The 24,731-nt window shown below is 34.5% G+C and overlaps 1 protein-coding gene and 1 long non-coding RNA gene across 4 annotated transcripts in view; one reads left to right on the top strand and one right to left on the bottom strand.

Annotated features, from left to right (window-relative positions):
- usta (uronyl 2-sulfotransferase a) overlaps positions 1–24,731 on the top strand; it is a 118,850-nt gene that overhangs the window by 46,262 nt on the left and 47,857 nt on the right.
- On the bottom strand, positions 4,227–6,707 carry LOC137488589 (uncharacterized). The gene is made up of 7 exons (XR_015518589.1): positions 6,664–6,707; positions 6,357–6,394; positions 6,023–6,050; positions 5,824–5,883; positions 5,414–5,530; positions 5,198–5,301; positions 4,227–4,619 (listed from the first exon to the last, which is right to left on the bottom strand). It is a non-coding gene; the product is annotated as an uncharacterized LOC137488589 (long non-coding RNA).

The following is a 24,731-nucleotide window of genomic DNA, read 5'->3' as shown; positions in this document are numbered from 1 at the left end:
TATAAAATTTCACAGATTGACTTTACAACTGTTATTTGGAAAGAATGTATTATTTAGAATGATTGCCATGATTTTGTAGGAAAGTGAATCATTCATAAAATGTAATAAACAAATTACAAGCAAATACAAAAAAGCAAAGATAAAAGTAAAATAAACAGTGTTTATGGTTCTTAGGGCAGTCAAATTATATTCAGGTAAAGATTTTGAATAATTAAATTTTAAATAACATTGCAAAAGTCTTTAATGTATGAATGATTCAACAAAATTATGCCTTATTAAAGTTAAAAATGATGAAATTCATTGCCAGGCCTTAAAACGTGCAAATGAAAAACCTTCATACTATTTTGGTTAAACTTTGCAATAACTACACAATGTGTTTTGAACTGTTTATCCTGGTCAACTATAATCATAACTCCCTGTTGTGATGTGACTATATTGGATGTAGGCATGGGCTAGTAAAAGTTTCCTGACGATTTGAGAACCTTGGATAACAATATAATGGTATTGTGATTACTGCTCTAAAATGTGTTCTTTTTAAATGTCTGAGTAAAAACGGTATAACAGAAAATGTTAGCAGTTTTAAAACCTTGACGTTTCCAAATTGCGGTAAACCTTGAAACCGGTTATCGTCCCATGCCTAATTGGATTTGCACATTTAGATATCGATGCTGAAACGGTAGTACGGTACATTGTGCAGCCCTAATTTGCACTGCTCTTATAAAGCCTAATAAAGGCTTTTACTCAAAAAGCTTTTTTTTTTTTTTAAAGCACACTACAATATATTATTACGATACCAGAGGAAGCTCCCTACATGATACCACCTAGTAGATTGTGATTAGCATTTTAACAGCAATTCAATCTTGAATTGAACTACAAAGGTAATGTTTACATTTGTAAACTGTGCTAACTGCATTCATCAGGGTTATTCAAAACCGAGGTGATTTCTCTTAAGTGCATATCTGTGTTCTTACAACTGTACAATTTTTGAAGATGTGTTAATGGTCAATTGTGTTGTTGCTTCTTGCAATCTTAAATGTCCAACATGTTTGATATGATCAGGGAAGCATCAAAGTCTCTGTAAGCATATTGAGAGATTTCATCTGTAATATGGATTTGATCTGTAATATCTGTTTATCGGGAGACAATGTAAGTCAAACATGACATCTTTCTTTCTATGATTTCTAGAAGGGGCGAAATCAAGGTTGAATTGAGTTGAAACTGTAGAGTGATCTTCACTAAAATTGATGAAAGCGAGCAATGTTAAAAAAAGAGTACAGTTATTCACTGAATTTTTTTTCTTTTCATCATAACATCCAGAATCAAAATCAATAAAATTCAGAAAAAGATATCATGGTTTTCATTAGACCTGTCATAATAATCATCATTTAGACTTATCGCACAATGCATGGACAGGACTTCAATCATTTTTTGGGGTGCATTATATATCCGCAATACATAAAAAACAATTCAACATTTTAGCTGATCGTGCAACATTGCTATCTCTATTGGAGGTGCAACATTGCTATCTCTATTGTCCGTGTTGGTTTGGTTAACCAAACCCGTGTTGGTTTGGTTAAAGAATACTATAGTATTTCCTATAAGATCTAGTAGCAGATATCGCAGCCTGTTTCTTTTTACTTCGCACTTTTTTTTTTTTAACATTTATTATTATTTTTTAGGATATGCATTTTCGCATTCAGATTCCAATGCCTCATCATTAAGTTGTTAAAATGACTATAATTTAACATTCTTAGAAATAAAATATTATGTGTTCTTTGGAAGAGCGTACTTGCATTGTGATGATGTTATATTGTTATTCTGGCATTACATGTGTGGCATTGCAATATATTTTGGTGCAATATATTGTAAAAACAAAAATAGATCTCGTGGCAGGCCTAGTTTCAATACTTATATTAAAACAAAAAAGAACAGAGAAAAACAGGTAATGTAATTTGTAATATTATTTCACAATAATGTGTTTTCTCATACTTCATAGTTGGGTTTTCATTTTAATTTCTCAAAATCAACATATGTTGTATTTGGTTTAAAACATCATGCTACTTTATGCACACTTTGTTTGCTGCATAATTTTCATTTGTGGGTCAAGATATTCTTTGAAATGCCTTAAAGGGACTTCTGCAATTCTCAGCAGTGCTAAAAGTCCTAATGAGACAATAGAAAGTGCTAGTAGTAAGCACTTTTTCCACGGATGATTTTGCATTTCTTATTAGCGGTGGTTTTAAATTTACTAAAATGGCCTGGTCAAGTTTTAGAAAGTAAAGATACCAAGAAGTGTTGCAATTATTTTTATAATAATCCCAGTGTATTGAAAACTGTTAATACTGTTTTTTTTTTCTTCTTCATTTGAGTGATGTACAACCACTTCATTATCTAGAAACACTCTGTTCCTCTTGGAGTAAGTTGAGTTTTTAACACTTGCATAATCTAATGACAATGGCAGTACAACAGTACGTTAAATTGATGAAAGTTCCCACTTTGCATTTGTTTCTCTCATTAGACATTTAGTTTGGATTAAAATGAATAGTACTAACATGTAACTTGACAATGCATGATGTTGTTAAGTAGCTAGACATTGTGGCATAATAAATGATTGCATTATAAACCTCAGTGTTTTTAGCAAACCAGAGGAGTCGTTTCTTAATTTCTTTTCCTCATTGCCTCTAATTAACTGCTTCCTCATTTCACTCGTTGACATTCATAGAAGCTGTTTTCCACACGCATAGAAATGTGTCCTTAACATTTTTTGCTCTATTTGGAGTTAGTCTGGTTTTTCCTAGAGAGAAATGTCAATTATTGTCATATAAAACAGGCCTGCCGCTCAAACCAGAACATCTGGAGCTGAGAGAAACGGTTCATTATTAATCAAAGACGTTTATTGCAGGTTTTTGGGTTTGCCACATGGATTTATGAAGTGTGGTATATTTATGTATTATAGTATACATACATTTTTTGAATATACACAGCTGTTGCCTTTTTTTTTCTTTTGTTTATGTGGTTTGGATCCCAAATTTACCTTTGGTTTCTTCATCATAGACAAGACTTTATTTCTGCTGAAGTCAAGCGGTTGCCACACAAATTTTGGTTTAATGCATACAGTACCTCTGTTTTCAAATAAAGTTATGCTTATGCCTTTGTTTAAATAACACTGTATTGAAAGACACATACCAAAACTGTACAAAACCTTGTAGAAACAGCTGTAAAGTGTGTATATTTTAGCTATAGAAATAATATGCGGAATACAAAGATATAAGATAAAGTTTGTTCTTATACACTACTGATCAAAAGTTTGGGTTCAGTAGGATTTAAAAAAAAAAAGTTTATCCTGCTCATCAAGGCTGCATTTATTTAATAAAAAATACAGGACAAATTGTAAAACAGTAAAATGTTATTGCACTTTAAAATAACTGTTTAAAAGTAGTTTAATTTAATTTAATAATACATTTCATTGATTTTAAAGATTAATTTTTAGCTTAAGATTAAGTCTTCAGAGTCAAAGGATCCTTCATATTAATTTATTATTATTATTATTATTATTATTATTAATGGTAATGGTAATACTAATAAAAGCAATAATGAAGGGAGTAATAAGTTCATTTAAAACTACATACAGTACACTGTAAAAAATTTGACCTTAAATTCACAGTAAATTACTGGCTAATAATTGCATTACTTTCACAGTAAATTACTGTATGTAAATTCACAGTAAATTATTGTGAGGTAGTTCACAGTAATTTACTGTGGTTTTGTCACATTAAATTATTGTGAAATTACAACCATATATTGTAAATTTACAGTAGATAATAAATCCGTTACTGTGATTTCACAGTACTATCTTGTAGAATTAACTATATTTTACTGTGAATTTGCAAAACGATTACTGTGATTTAGCAGTAGGTTGCAGTTTAAATACCTGATTTAACTGTAAAGTTACAGTTATATCCCGGATTACTGTAATTTAACAGTTTAGTTCTGTAAAATTTTAAAGCAATTTTAGGTCACACAAAAATGAAAATTCTATCTTGATTTACTCACCCTCAGGTTGTTCCAGCTCTGTTAAAAATGATTTTTTTTGTTAAACACAGGAATAAAAATACCAAATATTCCTCTTTGTGTCCAAGCAACCTGAGGATGCGTAAATGGCGACAGAATCTTCATTTTTGGGTGATCTGAGAAGATTCTAAAATCAAAATAAAAACAAACACACATACATTTTACAGATTTATTTAACAGCTTAATGACATCTGTGTAAACATTTCAGAAAACTTTCAAAAGGTGAAGGTGAAGCCTCAAAAAAATACTATAAGAACATATTAATAAAAAAATCTGACATCATATTTAGCATACATATAAAAAGCAGTGCTTCAGAGTGCGCTCTCTCTCTCTCATTTTATATATATATATATATATATAAACACATATATATATACATACATATATATACATGAGAGAGAGAGACAAAACTTCTTGCTAAATTAGGCAGTCGTCTATTCAAGGTCAATCATTTTCCTGATAATTTTACACACTTGCTGGTTGACGTGTCTTCTCTGCTTCTTTGACTTCGTCTGTCTTCCATCTCCAAACTGGTGCCCAAAAAGCACCTATAAGCAAAAGGGCAGACAAACAGTTAGCTTCATACAACACTACTGGGACACTACTGCTGCACTACAGAGCAAAATTACTGTTAGCTCAGTTTGAACATGATGACAATACTGTAACTCAGTCAAACTGCAATCATTTAAACAAAAACATCTGAAAAACATTTCCATCACAAACACACAATCAAGAACAGTCTAACAACAAATAGTGGTTTCAATGACCTAGGCAGAGCATTTTAAAACAGTTGATTTGATTTACACCTTCTGTTTACAGACTATAATCTAATGCTGGGTTCACACTTATTGCAAAGTTAACACATGCATCACAGCACATGCTCTTGAATACTAGCAGGATGTTTCTTGCATCAAGCTAATTTTTCATGATTTAAATATTAGGAAAATTTTGCAAAAAAAACTTGATTGAAGTGATACAGCACTTGTGTTGTATTCATTTCAATCAAGTTTTTTGCAAATATTCCAAATATTTTTCAACGTTTTTTGAGTTTTACTTAATTTGTGCTGCCCAGTAAAAATGTCCCACTATTTATGCATTTGCAATGACTTGCATGTAATCCACTCACCTGAATAGGTAACTTCACATATGGTATAACAGCCCCATCCTTTTAAAGACAGCTTCCCCTCTGGTCTCCAGCACAGACAAACAAATTGTGTCTGCAACACAGCCCTTTATAACAAGGGGACAAGAGGAGTCATGACTTGTGCTCCTATACATTCCTTGTTTAACCCCCCCCCCCCCAAAACAAGCCCTCAGTTACAATATTTATTGTTGACATTACCTTAAATTCCAGAGTGCAAAAGGCATCTTCAGCATACTTCAGTTTCAGACCAGATCCAAAGTCAGTTGTGAAACCCAGGTGAGGTCCCATGACCACTCGACCCTCCAAGGAATAAGACTAAAAGGGGGAAAGAAGGACTAAATTAGAGATGTTTGTGAATAATTAAATTTGTTGACATTTCATGCTCTGCCTATTAAAAACCAAGCAAACAAAAATACATGCCCAGTAAAATTGCTTATAAAAATAAAAACTATAGTTTAAAAAAATCTTTGTCTAATATTTACTACTACTGGAGGTACTGGTGGAACTTCTGGAAGAAGAAAAAGTTTGTACAAGAAACTGCTCACAACAAATCTGTGAAAAACCTGACATTTAAAAATCTAATAAAATGAGGAAGGCATCAACATTACCTTTAATAATCAAGCGATAGTTGATTGGTAGCATCAGTGTTTTAACATCAATGGCTGTGGCTGCAAAAACATATGAATATAATAAGAGTAGAATAAGACTCAATCTAACACACGCACACACACACACACACACACATACTCATATATTAGATTGTGATAATGAATTTATGTTACATTTGTGTGCTCAGAATTTACTCACCTCACACTTCAGTTATTATCAGGTACACCTGAACACCAAAAAATAAAATCTACAGTTAGTGACAATATACAATTAACTTAGTTCTCATTAATAAATGTTAGCACTGCATTAACACCAGTGAGAAATATACAATATGTACCGTGTTAGTGTTAGTTTAAAAGAATACAACTGAATTGTATTATAAGCCTCATTTAATAAAACAGTTAAGACTTGTTTCATAATGAGTTTAGTTTATTTAACTAACTTAACGTTAACGTTAGAGTGAACAAAATTAACGTACATGATGGTGACTAACGTAACCGTAACGTTAACTTAAGTGAAGGTCAGAGCTTACCTTAACTTTAGTCATTTCACCTTTACTTCAGTCTTGTACTGAAACAGAAAATGCAGTTAACAAGAAGTTAAAGAAAATTCCATTTCCTTTTTCAGGAACTAACGTTAACGTTATGCTAATACCTCAGAAAACACTACAATCACCATCTGGCGTCGTTAATTTCTTGCTTTAAAAAAAGGCGCGCTTAAACCCTGTACGTGCTAGTACAACTAAAGTACTCGGTAAATTCCTGTTAAAAGACATGCACTATGCAGAAATACACATACAACAATCATTTAACGGACAAAAGTCATATTTTAACACTTACCGAGGATGAATCCGTTGGGTGAAGAGACGACACAGGCGTTGTCTGTGGTGATGGCGCTTGTTTGCGTTCGAGTCGAGTCAGTTCTGTTCAATGAATCGGCTCCTTTAAGTGAACATTAAAGAGTCGAATTCGGCTCCTTTAAGTGAACAGTAAAGAGTCGAATTCGCCTGAAAACGATTCCGTTTTGTATAATATTGTAAGACGCAAACATATAATTCATTAATATTTCATCATATTGCTTGGTTCGTGTACTGCTTGTACACGAATTGCTTGTTCATGACTATGAGCTCATGAACACGTCTGATATCTGAATCTGATTCAATGTCACACGAGTCCTGAACCGAAGCAGTGCAAAAGTAATATATTGATTGAAATATAAAGTTAATTATTTTCTTCGCCATTCAAAATATTACATATCTCTGACTTCAACAATAAGAATAAAGTTCGTTTGGAGTGTATTGAGAATTATATTTTTTTCCTCCCAGGATTCATTTCGCACCAAGCTGCATCAAGCTGTAATGGTGGATGAGAAGGCACATAATATTATAAATATTGCTTGTAATATGTAATGAAATAAAGTTTTAACACTTTTTCATGCGAGAATGTAGTTCTTCAAAACTCAAATCTGTGGATTGCTAGTAAAGATTGTGTTTAATTTTAAGTGTGTTTTGCCGGTAGCGGAGATCTATGACCTCCAGGCGGTAACGGCGCTCTTTACTCATGTATCCGCCGAGAGGCGCCTGTCTTCAGGCTAGACATTGGGACAATTGCCCCGTCTTCGATGGCTCTATATGCGTCCGAAAATGAAGTTTTAACTGTTTTTCATGCTAGAATGTAGTTGTTTAAAACTCTAATCTGTGGTTTATTTATATAGATAAAAAAATAATAATTTATATATATATATATATATATATATATATATATATATATATATATATATATATATATATATATATATATATATATATATTTAATTCTGAGATTAGTGACCTCCAGGCGATGACAGGTGCCCAATACTCATGAAACCGTCTAAAGCAGACATTTACCCTGACATTGAAATAATTGTTGGCTGTTTAACAGTCTTTGGTTTCATTAATTAATTACTTTTTATTCCAGTTTATTATGTTTTGGCTAAGCACACAGTTGTTCATTAAATATTATTTCCTATTGTATGTTAACTGTATAAAATTAAATAAAGGTGCAGTACAACCAAAAAGATGTTGGTAACCAAATCGTTTTGGGGGCTATAACATTCTGTTATTATCTGTTAAAAGTTCATTTGTATTAATTTCTACGTTGAGTTAAAAAAAAGGTTTGAATTTCTATAACTAACGTGCAAAAGATATAGCCCTTTTCACAGTAATTTGCTGTAATCATGCTACCTGCCGTAATTTCACAATAAAATTATGAATACAACATATTACTGTGAATTTTTCAGTTAAATACTGTGAAGGGATACTAATGTAATTTACTGTGAAATATTACAGTAACTTGTTGTGAAAACCTGGAAATTTTTTACAGTGTAAGAATGCAGTTATTTAAAATATAAATAAATATTAAAAAATGTATCATTTTTTTTTACATTTTATAAATGTTGCCTTGAACAGAATCAATTTCTTTAAAATAAAAAACAAGAAAAAAAAAACTGACCTCAAACTTTTGACCGGTAGTGTATACAGTAACAAGATTGTAGAGTGTCTCTGATGTCAACAGTCTTTGACTTGGCCAGTTTGAGGATATCTACAGTATCAAAGGGGATATATTTTGTAGTTGTGCAATTTTCCATTGAAGCTCAAGAAGAGAGAAGTCTTTTTTTAGCTTCAGTTTCCAGAAGAATAGCCTCTATAAACATTAAAGCTCTGTTTGTTTTTTTCAGTGGACATCTTTTTATTTGTTCATAAAACGTCAGGTTTCATATCTGTATAGCACCAGCAATATCTCTGTTGTATCTCTTATAAATTGGCCATTGCAAACAAAGACATCAATCCCAGATGTTTCTCCTTTAGAGTTTCAGTACAAATCTGAACTTTTTCTCCAACTTGCCTCAAACCTGGCTCCAGAATATGCAAATATGTTACTCATATTTAAAGTCAGATATTTCAAGAGGAGCTAAAATATTTTATTCATAGGCACAACTATATAGTAAGTGCACTGTAGAAAAAAAAAAGTTACATTTACAAATGTACAGTAGCTGATGAGATTTAATGTAAAATACTTATAATTCTCTCATAATATAGTCTTATATGGCTATTACACAACTGTAATACACTGTCTTATAGCCTGGTTTGTTAATTTGTTGGATTGTTTTGCTTTTTTTCTTAAATTAATCCGCTCAATAGTTCGTTTCAATCGAGTTGAGACCACCTCATTCAGGCGATCTTGGAGTGATTGATTTGGCGCTGTTTCGAGTGTGATTGTGGTATTAAAGGGCACCTATGGTGAAAAATCTACTTTTCAAGCTGTTTGGACAGACGTATGTGTGTATATATAGTGTAAAGACCGTCATATTGGGGTGAAATAAACACAACCAGTCCTTTTTTTTCAGTTTAACAACATAAAAACGGTGGACCAAATGGAGAGGTTTTCAGACCGACCGCAACTTGACATAGGAGTGCGGTCCCCCCGCCCACCGAATTGATTCGCGTAGCATGTCCCTGTAGTCACGTGTATAATCATGTCAACAAGACCAGATGTGCGCAAAGCAACGGGGAATAAAAGGTCTGTTTAGTTCGCTAGGATCATCAATCATCATCAATTGTGATCAAGAGTAAGTCTCACATGTTTAAAATGTTTTAAAACAGTGCACGTGTGTAATGAAGTACAGCGATTTACTTCAGCTTTACTTCATCAGCACAGCCGCGTGTCAGAACAATTATAAAGGAAGACGCTTCAATCAGGGTTTGTGGACGTTAAATCAGGTTTATTTTGTACATTAATATAACAGATATCCATACAGCAGTGGAGATTAGCCTGTATCATGTCACATTTGCGTGCAAAAACCATGCAAAGCTAAGCGCGCTCTGTGTGTGTGTGTGTCTGCTGTGTTGTGTGCGCGCGTGTGTATCTGTGTTTGTGTGTGTGCGCACTTGTACTTTGTAACAATATTGCGTGTGACTCATCAATGTAACTGCACAACAAATACTCATTGGTAAAGTTCTTACTGTAGTGTTTCTCACAAACGCTATGTGAGACCTTCTTCCTTTTAATCTGTCTGTTGTCTGACGCAGCCGAGGGAGGAGATTAAGGCACGCAGAAAGGCACGTAGAAACAGTAGGCGGGGAGGACTCGCCTTAAAGTAGCAGTACGACAAAACAACCCCCTGGTGGAAAGATGTATAAAACAGTAAAAGGTATAATAAAAAATGTGATGGGTGTTTTGAGCTGAAACTTTGCATACACATTCTAGAGACGCAAAACACTTATATTAAATCTGAAGAAAGGGGTAACCCAGGTGCCCTTTAAAAAAAAGCCAGACAAACTGCTTTAACTGGGTTAACGAGACAAGTTCTGAACGAATGTCTAGGTGTGAAAGACTGTAGATTTGTAGACTGTATTTGCATGCAATTAACAAACAGTTGCAGCCAAATTAAAGATTAGTGACAAGGCAGCACTGGCCAGTAACCATCCTGCCTACTGTCCTGAGCGTCTCGCACACTGTAATTGTATTTATATATGATTTAATTGCTTTTGCAGTTCAATGCTTGTCAAAGAAAGATTGATGAGAAAACCGTCTAGAAGAAAGTGCATCCCATTTTTCATGTTTCCTGTTCTCATCCGCACATTTTAGATTTGGTCTGTTTGTTTTGGAGATGACACTCATAGTTTAGGGGATTTACGTAAATGTGCATCTGATTACATCTGATGGTCTGGAGAACATCCACTATGGAATATTCCATTTGTTACTAGCCTCATTTTATTCACTCATTGTGAGATATTTGCTGTTACAGAAATTAGCATGAAAACATGTGCTGCACATGTGCACTCTTTGTCATTCATAGCTGGAGAGGAGTGGTGTGTGTGTGTCTGTCTGTGTGTGTGTCTGTGTTTTCTGTAAGAGGGAGACAGTGAGAGAGAACGCACACTTCCTTTGCATATTTCCTGTTTACTCCTGTTGGCCTGTATTGGTGGCTCTCAATCAAACCAAGTGTTTTGTAGGTTATCCTAAAACTCAGTGACACAAGGTTTGGTTATGTGTAAGTTGTTTCGACAAGCACAATTTATAGTTTTGTATAATGTTATTTGGGTATGAGAGAGATTTGCATACACTCTAAATGCCAAGCCATACTGCAACATGCAATCATGTGTACATTCTGTTTTATGATGTTTGTATACTGTACACACATTAACCAGTGTGCTATAATTCTTTAAAGATTGCTTCTTATTTCTGGAATAAACCATGAAAGGTCTGCTTTGGTTATTGGAATCACTATAAACATTTCTGTCACGATAGCTCTGGAGAGATTTAGTATGTAATGCATATGTACTGTATATGGCATGTGTTTAGTCTTGTGACATATCTGCAATTCTGCTGCTTCTGCTGCTAATTTGATAATTGGTGCAGATTAAGTTAGTGATGGGCAATATTAAACAATAAACGATGAGCAATATTATATCAAATCGCGATAATATTTACGTCAGTAAATATGGACTTTTTAACTCTACATTGATCTTAGAGCCAATCACAGCAGAAATGTGCAACAATGTGAATCTATGTTGAAATTACATGTTTAAAATGTATTTATTTTGTCAAATTTATCGGCAGAAAATGTTTTGCCATTTATTAGACCCACTAATTTTTGTGTCCTCAGTCATTGTTGGGGTACTCTTTTTAAATCTGAAAGCATTAACAACTTATATTGAAATGTATATCATTATTGTTCAATATGGAAAATAATTATCAAGACTGCATTTTTGTCATATCACCCAGCCCTAGATTAGGTACTTTTCCAGTATGTTTATAGCCAGTATATTTACAAACATGCTGTCTGGGATCATAACAAACTGTATACATAATATCAGTTATTTTTATTTATTTCCATATATTTTATTTATATTCTTTTTATATGTGTATACTTTTAAAGGAACCCACCATTAATGTTAAATGTGTGTGCTTCTTGATATAATCAAATGCTCAACTGTAGTTTCATTCAGTTGAATAGTTGGAATGTGCCAGTTGCAGGAAAATTGCGCTGACAATGATTTGATTTTATGATCAATAGGATTTTACCAAACACACTGTTTAGACGAATGATTAAAGACAAAGCATCATCATCTGTTTATACGCCTGTATATAAACTGGACTCATAGGTCTGCCCTTTGAGCAACCAGAATGGAACCTCTTTGTGTTCCTTCTGTATTGTTCCCTTGCTGCAAGAACATTAAATCTTTTATAAAGAATCTTCCTGAGTCTTGGAATAATTTTTGATCCTGACAACTGTACATATAACCTCCACAGCAGATCTATACACAGGTGGAGCTGTGGTGAAGGAGGGTATCTGCAAACCTCTCAGCCTACATGCTTAGTGTTTCATGAATGAACTTTGTAGTTTTTGGGACGCACCCATCTAATTTCAGAGGAAAATATAGCTATTAAACATGTTGTGGATTTTTATTTTTATTTTTTCCAATTCATTCAAGCTAATTTGAAAAAAAAAAGTCACATTTTTAGACAAAGTAAACAATAAAGCCAGTTCCAAAACTTGACATTAACTGGGGCATGAACAGATTATATTATTAATTTGGCTTGCACTTTACTGTATTTTACCCAAGAAAGTACTGGTTAAATAAGGTTACCTACTACATGGATTAAAGATAGGTTTGGATGTAGGTTCAAGACTAGTGCACAGAAATTACCAGTTATAGTAAAAGTACATTGAAACGTGACAGTTCTAGTGAGAGTTCAACTTTATTCAAGTTTAGATCTGCACATCAGTAAAACAGTGTTATCCTCAAAGCATTGGAAAAAGGTGTAGCGCAACTGAAGAAAAAAAACAAAGAAAAGAAAACAAGTGGCTCACGACTCACTTAATTGGGCACATGCATTAAAAAAACTTTACAAAACAAACAAAATCTATTAAAAAGTGTTAAGAGAAATGAATCCTCATGCCTCACAGTTTTGTCAATGTCAAAACCTCAAAGTTTAGGCAAATCAGATCTTGTTTGAATATAGTAAGTAATGAGCTCATCATTTTAACTATTGTGCACAATCTGTGAATTTGTAAGCAGTCTAAATAACGTAAAACTCCTGTCCGCCAATTTAGAGTCTTGAAGTATTGGGTGTGAAGTGTTTTTTTTTTTTTTTTGTATTATTAGCTATTATACTTAATTATTTAGTATTATAAGCTAATATTTAGATATTAGTATTTCAAAGTTTTAGGGTATGTTGTTTAAATTCTTTAGTTTTTCTTTGTCTGAATTGCAAGCTTCTTCTGGATTATCAATTTAGTTTGTAGGATTTCCCCAACTGGAAATTGAATAAGTTTTCCCAAAACTGTTGCCTGGGGTCTTCCATACTATGTAACGTTTGACCCTCACTTAATGATCTCTTACGTAATGTGCAAACAACAATGTTTTGATACCCTGAACAGCAATTCAAAGTCTTTGAATATCTAGTGGTGTCTGGGCGGCATTAGGTGACTTTTCCCTCTATGAGTTTGTTTACATGATGTTGTTGAATTGAAAACATCTTCAAATCATATTCTGATCTAAAATAAGCCAACGAACAGAGCCTTTTCATTCATTCATTCATTTTCTTGTCGGCTTAGTCCCTTTATTAATCTGGGGTCGCCACAGCGGAATGAACCGCCAACTTATTCAGCAAGTTTTTACGCAGCGAATGCCCTTCCAGCTACAACCCATCTCTGGTAACAGAGCCTTTTCAGAGAACCATCATTTTAAGAGCTCCAGTATTTCTCCTTGATTTCTACTGAAGATGTATTTTAGAAGCATGAATTGCCTCCTCAGATATATAGATGTGTATATAGATAGATGTGTCAGTGAGATCACAGACTTCAGCTGAACTCTGTGTAACATCATATCTCGTCCTGTGCACAGTAAGCTACAGAGGACATAACTGTAATATGAAATACAGGCAACATTTCATATGTGCTAAATATATGTATCCCATGGTACACCTCACATCCTCTGAACCACAACTGACCATATTGTAAAAGGATTTGAATCATTTACAGTCTCTCCACAGGCCATTGCAAAAACAGGGTAGAAGATTCCCCATATGATGATAAATCTGTACTAGCAAAACCAATGTTTAACGCAATTGTGATTTGCATCATAGATGATAAACTCATAATTTCACACATAAATGAATACAGATGTGTCAGACACAGAAGTAGCTCTTTATAACAATCTTAAACATCCCATGCTAATAACAAATGATTAAGTTGAGTTGAGGCACTTACTAAGAGGGATTTTGGGCTATATGTGACCGAAATTCAAACCACCACCACATCAGTGAAGACTCGGTCATCATGTGTTGGAATTAAAATTATTCCAAGAATAGAAATGAAACATTACTGAAGAAATACAAAAGATTTCATTCTGGTAGCTCAAAGGGCAGTTCTTTGAGGTTAGTTTATATACAGGCATATAAAAAGATGATAAGGCATTGTCTTTAATCAATCGTCTAAACAGTGTGGTGGGTAAAGTCCTATTGATCATATACTCAACTCCTTGCAGGCTCAGTTTTTATGTAACTAGCACATTCTGACCATTCAACTGAATAGCAACTGCATTTGAGAGAGGATGCGTCTAAAAAAATATACATTTATAAGCTCTAACAGTATAAATATATAAATAGCATATAAATAAAAGGTATGGAAATTAACACAACAATTTCCATTTTTTTAAATAAGAGTGCAAAACATACAACATACAGTAAACCCAGAACACAAACAGCAATTGAACAGAAATTAAAACAACAGAAATGAGTGTAAGCAATGACAATCAGAATAATATTGGTAGTATTTAGCATTAATAAAAAAAAAAATAAATAAATAAATAAATAAAATAATAATAAAAATAATACAGAAGTTGGTGATGATGTTCTGTGGTCTCAGTAACAGTGGTATCAATAATTATGGTAAATAATGATAATGCTTATAATAAAAAATAGGTACAAGCAGCAATTATGCGGCCAAGCAGTTCAGAGGCAGAATGAGCAAAGCAGTACACAGGTCAAAAGCAACAAGGTTAGTAAGGAGCATTGGACAAAGTGAAACAATGAGTTTTTGAATACATTTGAAGTATGTAATGGCTTATGGACAAAATGGCTGACCTGGAAAAATTAGACATCATCCGACTCTGCATGCTCCACTGGATGTAAAGAGACCACTTTTTTGAATTTTGGAGAAAGGGTTGAGAAGTTATAATAATAAAGCCATATTTGTTAGACCACTTGGGGGCAGTTCAATTCAATTCAGCTTTATTTGTTTAGCGCTTTTACAATGTAGATTGTATCAAAGCAGCTTCACATAAATGGTCATAGTAGCTGGAACAGTGTAGTTCAGTTTTTAGTGTTTAAGTTCAGTTCAGTTCAGTGTGATTTAAAATCATTACTGAGAGTTCAAACACTGAAGAGCAAATTCATCGATGCGTAGCTCTACCAATCCTGAACCATGCGAGCCAGTGGCGACAGTGGAGAGTGAAAAAAAACTTCACCTGATAGGAGTGAAGAAAAAAAGTGTGCCGAAATGCTTCAGATTATATCAGACCATGGTTGTCACAACACACACCCAAGTTTGGCATGAATAGGTTTGTGTGTTACGAAGATATCGCCTCAAGTCTATTCTCGCAAATTCTATGTTAACTTTGTTCACAAGTTAAACAATAACGGAATTTTGATCATGTGATTCAATTTTGAATTCAAATGTGATAAATAGCCTAGGACGAGTTTGATAAAATAAGTTTTGCAAAAAAATCAAAATAGCAAAAAAATGGGCCAAGGAATGAGAGGAAAAAGAATTTGATTGTAGTCTATTCGTTTCAAATGTTCCAAAGAAAAACGTAAGTAAAACTTTGGAGTGGTGGCGCTGGAGTGTTGGCTTTTGAGACTTCATGTTTGCTCTGATTAATGTTGAAACTGTCCTCTATCATTGTGCCAAATTATACCACTTTCATGCATATGTTTATATGGGCTGCCATTCAAATCTGCCGAAAGTATTAAATAATAATAATAATAAGAACAACAACACCAATGGAAACAAAAGGTGCCTACACACCTGCGGTGCTTGGCCCCTAATAATGACACAAACCCTGAACATAACACATATATCCTCACTTTTTTATCACTAACCATGTTTTCCCCCCTCAATCTTTCCTTTCTTTTTTTCTATACTAATTTTCTAGCATTGTTACAGTGAGTCATGTCTGCTGTGTCCAGCTCTTCATCTTCAGGAGGTTGTCAACAAGTCTGTGTCACATGTTAAGTACTAGGAAATTGAGATTAATCACTGCCATCTTAGCAATCCTACCATTACATTTTCCTAGCAATCAGAAGCTATTTTTCAAATATGAAGCCATCTAAATTCCATCTAATTCTGGGTTCAACGCTGGGCTGAAAATATGCATTACACTAAAGTATGAACACCTACCCCAGTTGACCTGCAGGATCACATCACAGTTTCAAGTGTTGACAGGTTTACTTGATGTATGAATGGCCTCTTGATGTTTTTGCTGGTACTCCAGTGAGTTTCTGATGACGGCTCTGTTCAACATGCACAGATTCCAGCACATGTATGGCCAATTCCATATGCGTCTGTCATGCCTCCCAAAACTGTGGGAAACTGAAAAGTTGAGTAGAGATGTGCACCTGAACTTAACTGGAAGTGTTTAGGAAATGTCATCTAACATCTAACTGTTCTGGACTTGACATTTTATATGTTTTTCTCATCTTGCACATTTGATTCATCTCACTATCTCATTTACAGATGTGAATTTGGTTTGTCAGAGGAAGTCTACATCTGGAATTAGAGCTGCACGATTAATCGGAAAAAGATCGCGACCGCGTTTCGACCCTACACACGACCTTAATTCAGCTTTTCTATGATTCAGCTAAAAGCGAAAAGGCGGTTGCACAAGTCTTCACATTATTTTATAAACACTGCACAGCAACATGGACAACTCCAAATGTTGTTAAAAGTGTCACATACTTTATTTATAAGGTATAATTCACCCCAAAATTTCTGTCTTAATGTAATGATGTGTTCACGGCTGTGAAATCACGTATGAGTTGACTTACTGTTTGTTTACTATTTAGAGAACGCGTGAGTGCCTGCCAATGATCTCTACGTCAGCGAACAGATCCTGCATAGGCTTTGAATACCGGGTAATAAAGTTGTAAATAACGTTCAGATTTCTTGCACGGAGCAAGAGTCGGGAGTCGGGAGAGTGGGAGTCGTGTGGGAAGTATGATTTCCATGTAGGTTTTTTTCTCCTCAAAGTGATGGCAGCCATGATATAAGCCGCAATCATCAGGGAAAGTAAAACCAGCATGTGCATCATTTAAATGATCATATCGCATTTTAGAATTATGATTTCTAAACGTTTACTGGGTTAGTATAACTACTCTAGCCTATATAATGTTGAGTATAATGCAGGAGCATCTACAGAATTGTGAAAAAATCGTGATCTTGATTTTAAGAGAAATAGTGATTCTCATTTTAGCCAGAATCATACAGCCCTATCTGGAATCACAATTTACAAAGAGTAAAATGGCCAAATTCACAGTGTGGACTAATGGTTAGATAGTTGGACTTGAAACCCAAGGTTGCTAGTTTGATTCCCATTCTCTCTCCATCTTCGATACCAAGATAAAAAAAATTATCCTGACCAAGGCACCTAACCCCTAATTGCTTCCTGGGGCACTGGAAGCATTAGCTGCCCATTGCTCCATGTGTATGTTTACAATGTCTTTTTGTGTGTGCTCTCACTTTGTTACACTCTGCACTTCGATAAGTTAAAAGACTGGGCTGTTCTATTTGTTGTAGGGATTTCTCTTTAACTGATGATCTTATTTGGAGGGATAGTTACAGATTTAATTAATATGTGAAACACAAGACATTAAGACATTTCAATAAAACTTGATCATATTTGTCTGTTACTGATAATCCAGGTAAAAAAAAAAATTTCTAAGAAAAAAAAGATTACTAAGATCATCTACTAAGATTTTTTTAATCTAAATTAATTGAACTACTAAACTTTAATAATTTTTTTATGTTTTAACTAAGTATATATTTATTATGTGGGGAATGATCCCATTGAATATAATGTTTAAATCTTTCCACATCAGTGTGACACACACCTGCGTGGACAAACACCAAAAAATATTCACAAAATGTAACCCCTCGAATATTTGATTTGATGAAAATTTGATCATAAAATATATCAAGGGACAACAGAGCCTCTGCCGAAAAAACTAAACAAAATGCAAAAAAGAAAAAAAAAAGAAAATCGCATTTAGTTAAAGGACATGTCCAGATCTTATTCTAAATGCTGAGTAGACTGAACGCGGAGTAGATTGAAGCCATCAACAAATAACACTTACTACTTTATGTGTTTGTTAGTTGATTATGTAACTGTAACATTATCATAGTCTTTATTTATGGGTTGTTCAATGTTTGACAATCATGCTTGCGTTTATGCAATGTTTTCCTTACTAATTGGCTTGCTTTAGGACCTGAATTCACTACTTTTTTAAAATAGTTCCTCCTTCCACATAACTTTGAACGGATTCTTGAAACATCTGCCAATTCCAGTAAAGCATTGTGCCATACATTGCAGAACACAGCAGTGGAGTGTAAGGGGTTACGGGAAGTTTGAACAGTAGTAAACTTGAGGTCAATGGATAAATTACTACACCATTGTGTCTTGAGTGAAGCACTTGTGGAAGTGTCACTGCATGAGTGGCAGTGCATTGTAAACTGTGGGTGCATTGACCATAAGGAGATGTTATTTAAAGTCAAATTTAAAGGCATAAACACCACACCCTCCCTTTTACTGTCAGCCAACTTGCTGAAATGAAAATACCTCAATGTTAAGAATCCAACTTGGTGTGTCGTTGCTTATTAAAGACCCTCCGGCTTTTACTTTCACCATATGTCTCAATTTTACCACTGCTTTTCTTCTTAACCTTGTTGTTTATGGATGTCACAAGCTTGTTTTGTGCATCTCAATACTCTGAAGACTAAGAAAGTAGCACTGGTAAAAGTAACTGTGGTCTATGGGGATGGATCAGTTTCATTCAGTCAAAGAAACTTACAACTGTTGGCAGTCAGTATACTCCACAGCTTACTCAAATCCCATGGTCATTTCCTTCAGTTTTTACTTGGTAAGCCATGTGCATAAGTACACTAGCATGTGTGTTGGTCATTTGTGTTAATGTCATTGAGTCTCTTGTCGGAGTTCATTATGGTTTTATTCATTGAGGTTTATTTTATTAAACTTAAGCTGCTTGTAAACCAGCGTCTTACTAATTATGCTTGTTTTCTGCCTATATATATCAGCTATAAACAATCGTATATCTATGTCAAAGGTCATATTCAAGTGGACTCTTTTTAAGCAGCCTCTTCCTGGTTCATCCCAGGTGCTCAGATGCGCTTGGCTGACCCCAGAGAAGAGGACTGTGTGGGCAGCAGTGATGAGAAAAGCACATGAACGTGTTTGAATTTGATGACTTACTACAAATGTTGCTATTCTGCAAAGTCATAAAAACAGCAAACGTCTGATTTAGAGCAAATCTGCAGAAGAACTCTGAATGGGATCTCCCTTTAGATGGTTTATTTAGCATATTTCCTGTCACTAAGAGCAGGCAAAACCGTTTCAAGCTGCAATTCAACACTGCTTTCTCAGGGGTTCAGAGCAGTTTATCTTTTCGAATGGCACCTCTGGGGATGTCTGTGAAAAGGAAGTCCACGTTAAAAACTTAATTTGTTTTAAAGAGTGATATGAGCTAAAGTGTAGGCTTGCAGTTTGCTGTGTATGGTGTTTTTGTAGAGCAAATCTCACTAATCAAAATTATTCTTTGATCAATACATACTAGATAAATACAAACTTTAGGTTAGGGCTGGGTGATAAAATCGATATCAGTATTTATTGATAGAACAACATTGTCAATAACGATAAATTTTTTTAAAATTAAAATGTGGCTGCTGAGCGCGCGCCTTGGAAGGAAGGCTTAGGTAAGTTTGATAAGTTTAGGTTAGTGTAAGTTTGTCATTTCCAATGGAGGTTCGCAACTTGTACAAGTGGCGCTCACGTAATGCGCGTACATTGTCCAGGTACACCTAGTTGAAAAACATCAGAATTTTTTACGAATGCCATGAGTACAATGCGATTCATGCAGTTTGGACTTACCAATCAGCTTTACACTTGGTATGAAATATACAAATTTTAGTATTAACGGCAGAGTAATTACCCGAGTCAAACACAGCGCACCCAAACACTGCAGTGCTTTTTATTTTTTTCCATAAAATTGTATTTGAGCTGCAGCAATGGTTTTCTGTTTGTCATCCTCTGAAAAAAAGATTCATGGTCACCTGGACATGAGAGACACCAGGAAAGCGAGAGCACAGAGCCCATTGTAAATAGTGAAGGAATCCACATCTTCCGGTCAGAATAACAATACTCGTGAAAATGAGTGTTGTGGCTAGCAGCAGTGAGGAGATTATTAAAAAAAAAAAAAAAAAAAGGATGTCGGGATGTCGCCAGAGTGGCTTTTTGGTTCCTTTTCTTGTGCATCCCAGCCCCCAGCTCCCCATCTGAAAGATTATTTAGCATAGATGTTAATAGTTATTCAACTTCACAATTTGTAATGTTGCAGTTTGTATTTGAATAATAATGGTTACTTCCTTTACTTGAAAGCTCAGATTTGTTTATCATAATTAGTTTCGTTTACAGAGGGGTAGGTATGATATGATATAGATTGTTGTGTCTGACACTAATCGGTCAGCTTGTATTTTGTTTATATATATAATTTTTTTCTGATTTCATTATTTGCATGTGCATTGGTTTGTTTATTTTACACATTTCCTTTTTTCCTGTTGGCTTGAATCGGAGGTCACATGATTCTCCTCGATTAATTTTACCTGTGAGAGTTGGTGTAGACATGCATGGTGAGATCTCAATGCAGACACACGTTAAATGCTCCTGATTTTTCTACTGCTGGTTATCAGGCCAACATGGTATAGGAAATGTTGTTTGTATATTAGTTCATTTATTTGGATGTCCTTTTAATTATGTTGTGTTTGTGTGAAACATTTGGTTTGTTTGTTCATCTTTTTAGTTTTCACAGTGTTTAATAAATAAAACGCATGGACATCGGTATTTGGGAAGACTGAGTAAAATGTGCTTCAAATGACTTTTGAGATTGAATCAACAAACAGTGTTTCTTTTACAGAAAGAAACATAAATTGGATGATCAGGGAATGCATTTATTTACAGTACTTATTTTAAATATAAATTCTAGCAACATTTTGCTATATTTAGCAAATTTAGATTTCAGCTCAATTTTGTGACCTTAAACAGATCTTTACATTCCAAAAAGCTAAAAAGTAAATAAAAAAATAATAATTTGGGCTTTAAAATCTTACATTGACAGTTTTTGATATTCCTGGTCTAGTAGTAATTGGTGATTTGGTGTGGTTTATTTAGTTTAGTATGAGAAGTATTTCAGGTCAGGAGAGGCAACAGAGCTGCACATTTCCTGTAAGGCAAGGCCAGGGCTGGATCAGGTGGGCAGAGGTATGTAGTATGTACAGTATAGTCGATCCACAGGAAATAACGCACATGAAATCCAGATGCTCCTGGATTCTTTCTGACCCCTAACCACTTTCTCTTACCCTTAGTGGGATTTCTATAACTGGTGTAAGAAATTTAACCTCATTTTGAGGGACCCTTTTTGTTATAGTACTTGTTTGTTTAAACATGTCTGGAATAAGTATTTTCTGAAAAAAAAAAAACTTAGTGAATTTGACATCATGAGCTTGAATAAGACCCTTTTCTTTGTTATACAACATTTCCTTCTGAAGTTGTTCTGTGTTTGTATGTCTGTTTAACTTCCTCTTTTTTTAAAATACAATTGTTTGACATTTATCATGACAATGACTACAAAGAAGATACATGTGCAATAAAAACCATGTTTATTTTTATGCAACAGTCATCCTTATTTTTATGCAATTATATACATATATATATATATGTATATATATATATATATATATATATATATATATATATATATATATATATATATATATATATATATATATATGTATGTATGTATATATATATATATATATATGTATGTATGTATGTATGTATGTATGTATGTATGTATATATATGTATATATATATATATATATATATATATATATATATATATATATATATATATATATATATATATATATATATATATATATATATATATATATTGTGTATGTGTGCGTGTTCTTTGTATTCCTTACATTGTGGGGTCCCACATTCCTAGGTACACCAGTAAATGTTGGCCTTGTGGGTACTTTTTTGGTCCCCATGTGGAAAACAGCTCATAGAAAGAATATACAGTATACTCTGTACATTATAAACATCTGTGGGAAGTCCCCATAAAGATAAAGTGTGTGTTTGCATGCATGCGTGAAACCAGTCAGTTTTTATCAGTCTTAAAAGACTACAGTTTAAAGGGGATACATCACAGAAACATGTAAATTTCCTTTTAATTCGCTCACCCTTAGACAATCCAAGGTTTATGTAACTTATTTTCTTCAGTGGAACAATACAGAAGTTTTTAAGCTGAATTCATTGCTGATTCATAAAATCCAAGTCATTAGCTGCTGTCCTGATGGAGTATAAACAGTAGGCAAAGCTAAATAATGCCCAGAAGGGTTGTTTCCAGAAACTACACTAAACTATTTTATGTAGTTTAAATATGAAAGCCTGAAACTCTAGCTTTTTGTGACATAATGATGAATCAAACCCTCTCGAATAAATCACAAGAATTGAAAGAGCTCCTATTATGGGTTTTTGAAAATTACCTTCCATGCAATGTGTAACACAGCCCTAAGTGAAGTAAAATATCCAGCCGAGGTTTAAATCTGAAAGTTTAAATCTCAAGCCCTGCCCATTTGTTGTGCGCGCAGACTCGCACAGAAATTGAAACCCCCAGCCCCGACCACAACACTGTAGAAAGAAAACGAAGACAAACACTGTAGCAGATCCCAGTTGAATCAAGTCGTGTAGATGATCGAGCGAGCAAAAGTTAGTGTTATTTTCCCTTCTCAAAGATGAGGCTGTGAAGAGTCAGTGGTTGAAGTTTATTTTGGCAAAAATACCTCAGCACTATAGCCCCAGCCTTCTGCTGTGTTCCCATCATTTTTTTGATAAGGTGCTTCAACAATCTACACGTTTACAATGAGAGATTCATCGGCCGTTTGTTAAAGGAAGGAACAGAAAAGACTATTGATGTACAGTATGGGAATTTGTCAGAGCTTGACAGGAACCTTACAGTACACAGTTCATAAATCAGTTTCTTCCCCCATTTCACAAGTGTAAGTTACTTAAGTGCAATTAAAATGGTGCCTCCTTGTTTTCTCTAGCTTACAAATTCTGTATTTAATCATGTTTTGTTACTTGTAACTGCTTGTACTGTATCTGGTTAACTTTTTATATTCTCATATGGCGTCTAAAGCCACGTTGAAAACGTGATGCCTGCTGCTTTGTTTACGGGTTTAAATCCATTTGTGAGCTCGCGATCCACTGCCGCTTGTGGTTGCTATGGCCACCGTTAGCTGTTCCTATACACGTGCAGCAGTCAAGTTTCAAAATAGTTCAGATTTGCCACTGTGTGGATTAATACTGAATGTGTGTCAGGGTTAAGAATAGAGTAATATGCTAGTGTTAAACTGCATTGCTTTAATGCACTCCTGCATTAGGCTCACACATACACTCTCCACTCTTGACTACTCACTATCTCACACTTAACCCAGTCGACCAATCGCTATAGACTGGATCATTGGACCAATCAGCTCAGATTAGCATCGCCCTAAGGAGGGATTTGAGAACAAATGATTTGCTGAACAAATCATATTGGAGTCGTTAGGATAATTAGGTAAAAATGAATGCATATTAAGACAATGAAAGTGTTTTTTGACCTTGAATGCAAATCAGACTGTTGTTGGAGACCCCCAAAATCAAAATATGACATTTTTTTATGCATAATAGAGGCTTTTTAAATCAATGGTGCTGCTTATGCTAACATTAGACACAAGACACCTTATAAATCCTGACACAGCTTTCAGTGCTACTTCAAGGACGTAGACCTCACTTAGTGATGGTTCCTAAAACAACAACACATAGCAATTATTTATAAAAAAGGAAAGCAGATGTCCACCAGCTCTGCCACACTTGGCAGGTGGTAACGGCATCAGACCTATAGAATAACAGTCCCGGGTGGAGACTCTTAAACCCCCCACTGTCATTAGCCTGATGGGCTTAATGTCGGGCCGCTCCTACATGCTAAATCAAAGGTTTGACTGAAGGCCGACCACATATGGCCACGAGTGCTCATGTCGCCACACAGAATAAGAAACATGCACATTGCCTTATACTCTGAGGGAGCTGAATATGGTGTCTGAAATAAAATAAAATGTTAGTTATACAGGGTGTGTTTAACCAGACTGATGTCATTTATTTCAGGACCCTGGCTGTGACCCTGAGCCATATGTTCTTGGTGTGTTAGTGTTTCCTCCATCAGAAGTGTGACTGTTCATAAGTGTGCTGTCAGCCTGTCTGTCACACACCCACTAAAGCTCGTACTATATGGAGTATGGTGGAGGTGAGACAGTGAGATCAATGGAGACTTTTGTAAGGTTGTAGTTCAAGCGTGTAGTTCTGGCTGTTCCCTCCTGAAGCAAGTAGACCATATGATTTGATCAGCTGGAGCTTATTTAGGACAGAAAAACAGATGCATTCTGTTGATAAAGTTAATAAAAATGTTTTAAAAGATAGTACTTTCTTACGTTTGTGCATCACTACTGTTTGTGAATGTAAAAATTTGA

This window comes from Danio rerio, chromosome 20 (genome assembly GCF_052040795.2).
Source record: "Danio rerio strain M-AB ecotype USA chromosome 20, GRCz13ab, whole genome shotgun sequence".
NCBI lineage: Eukaryota > Metazoa > Chordata > Actinopteri > Cypriniformes > Danionidae > Danio > Danio rerio.
The sequence above is the reverse complement of the archived record's forward strand: the minus strand, read 5'-3'. Positions and strand labels throughout refer to the sequence as shown.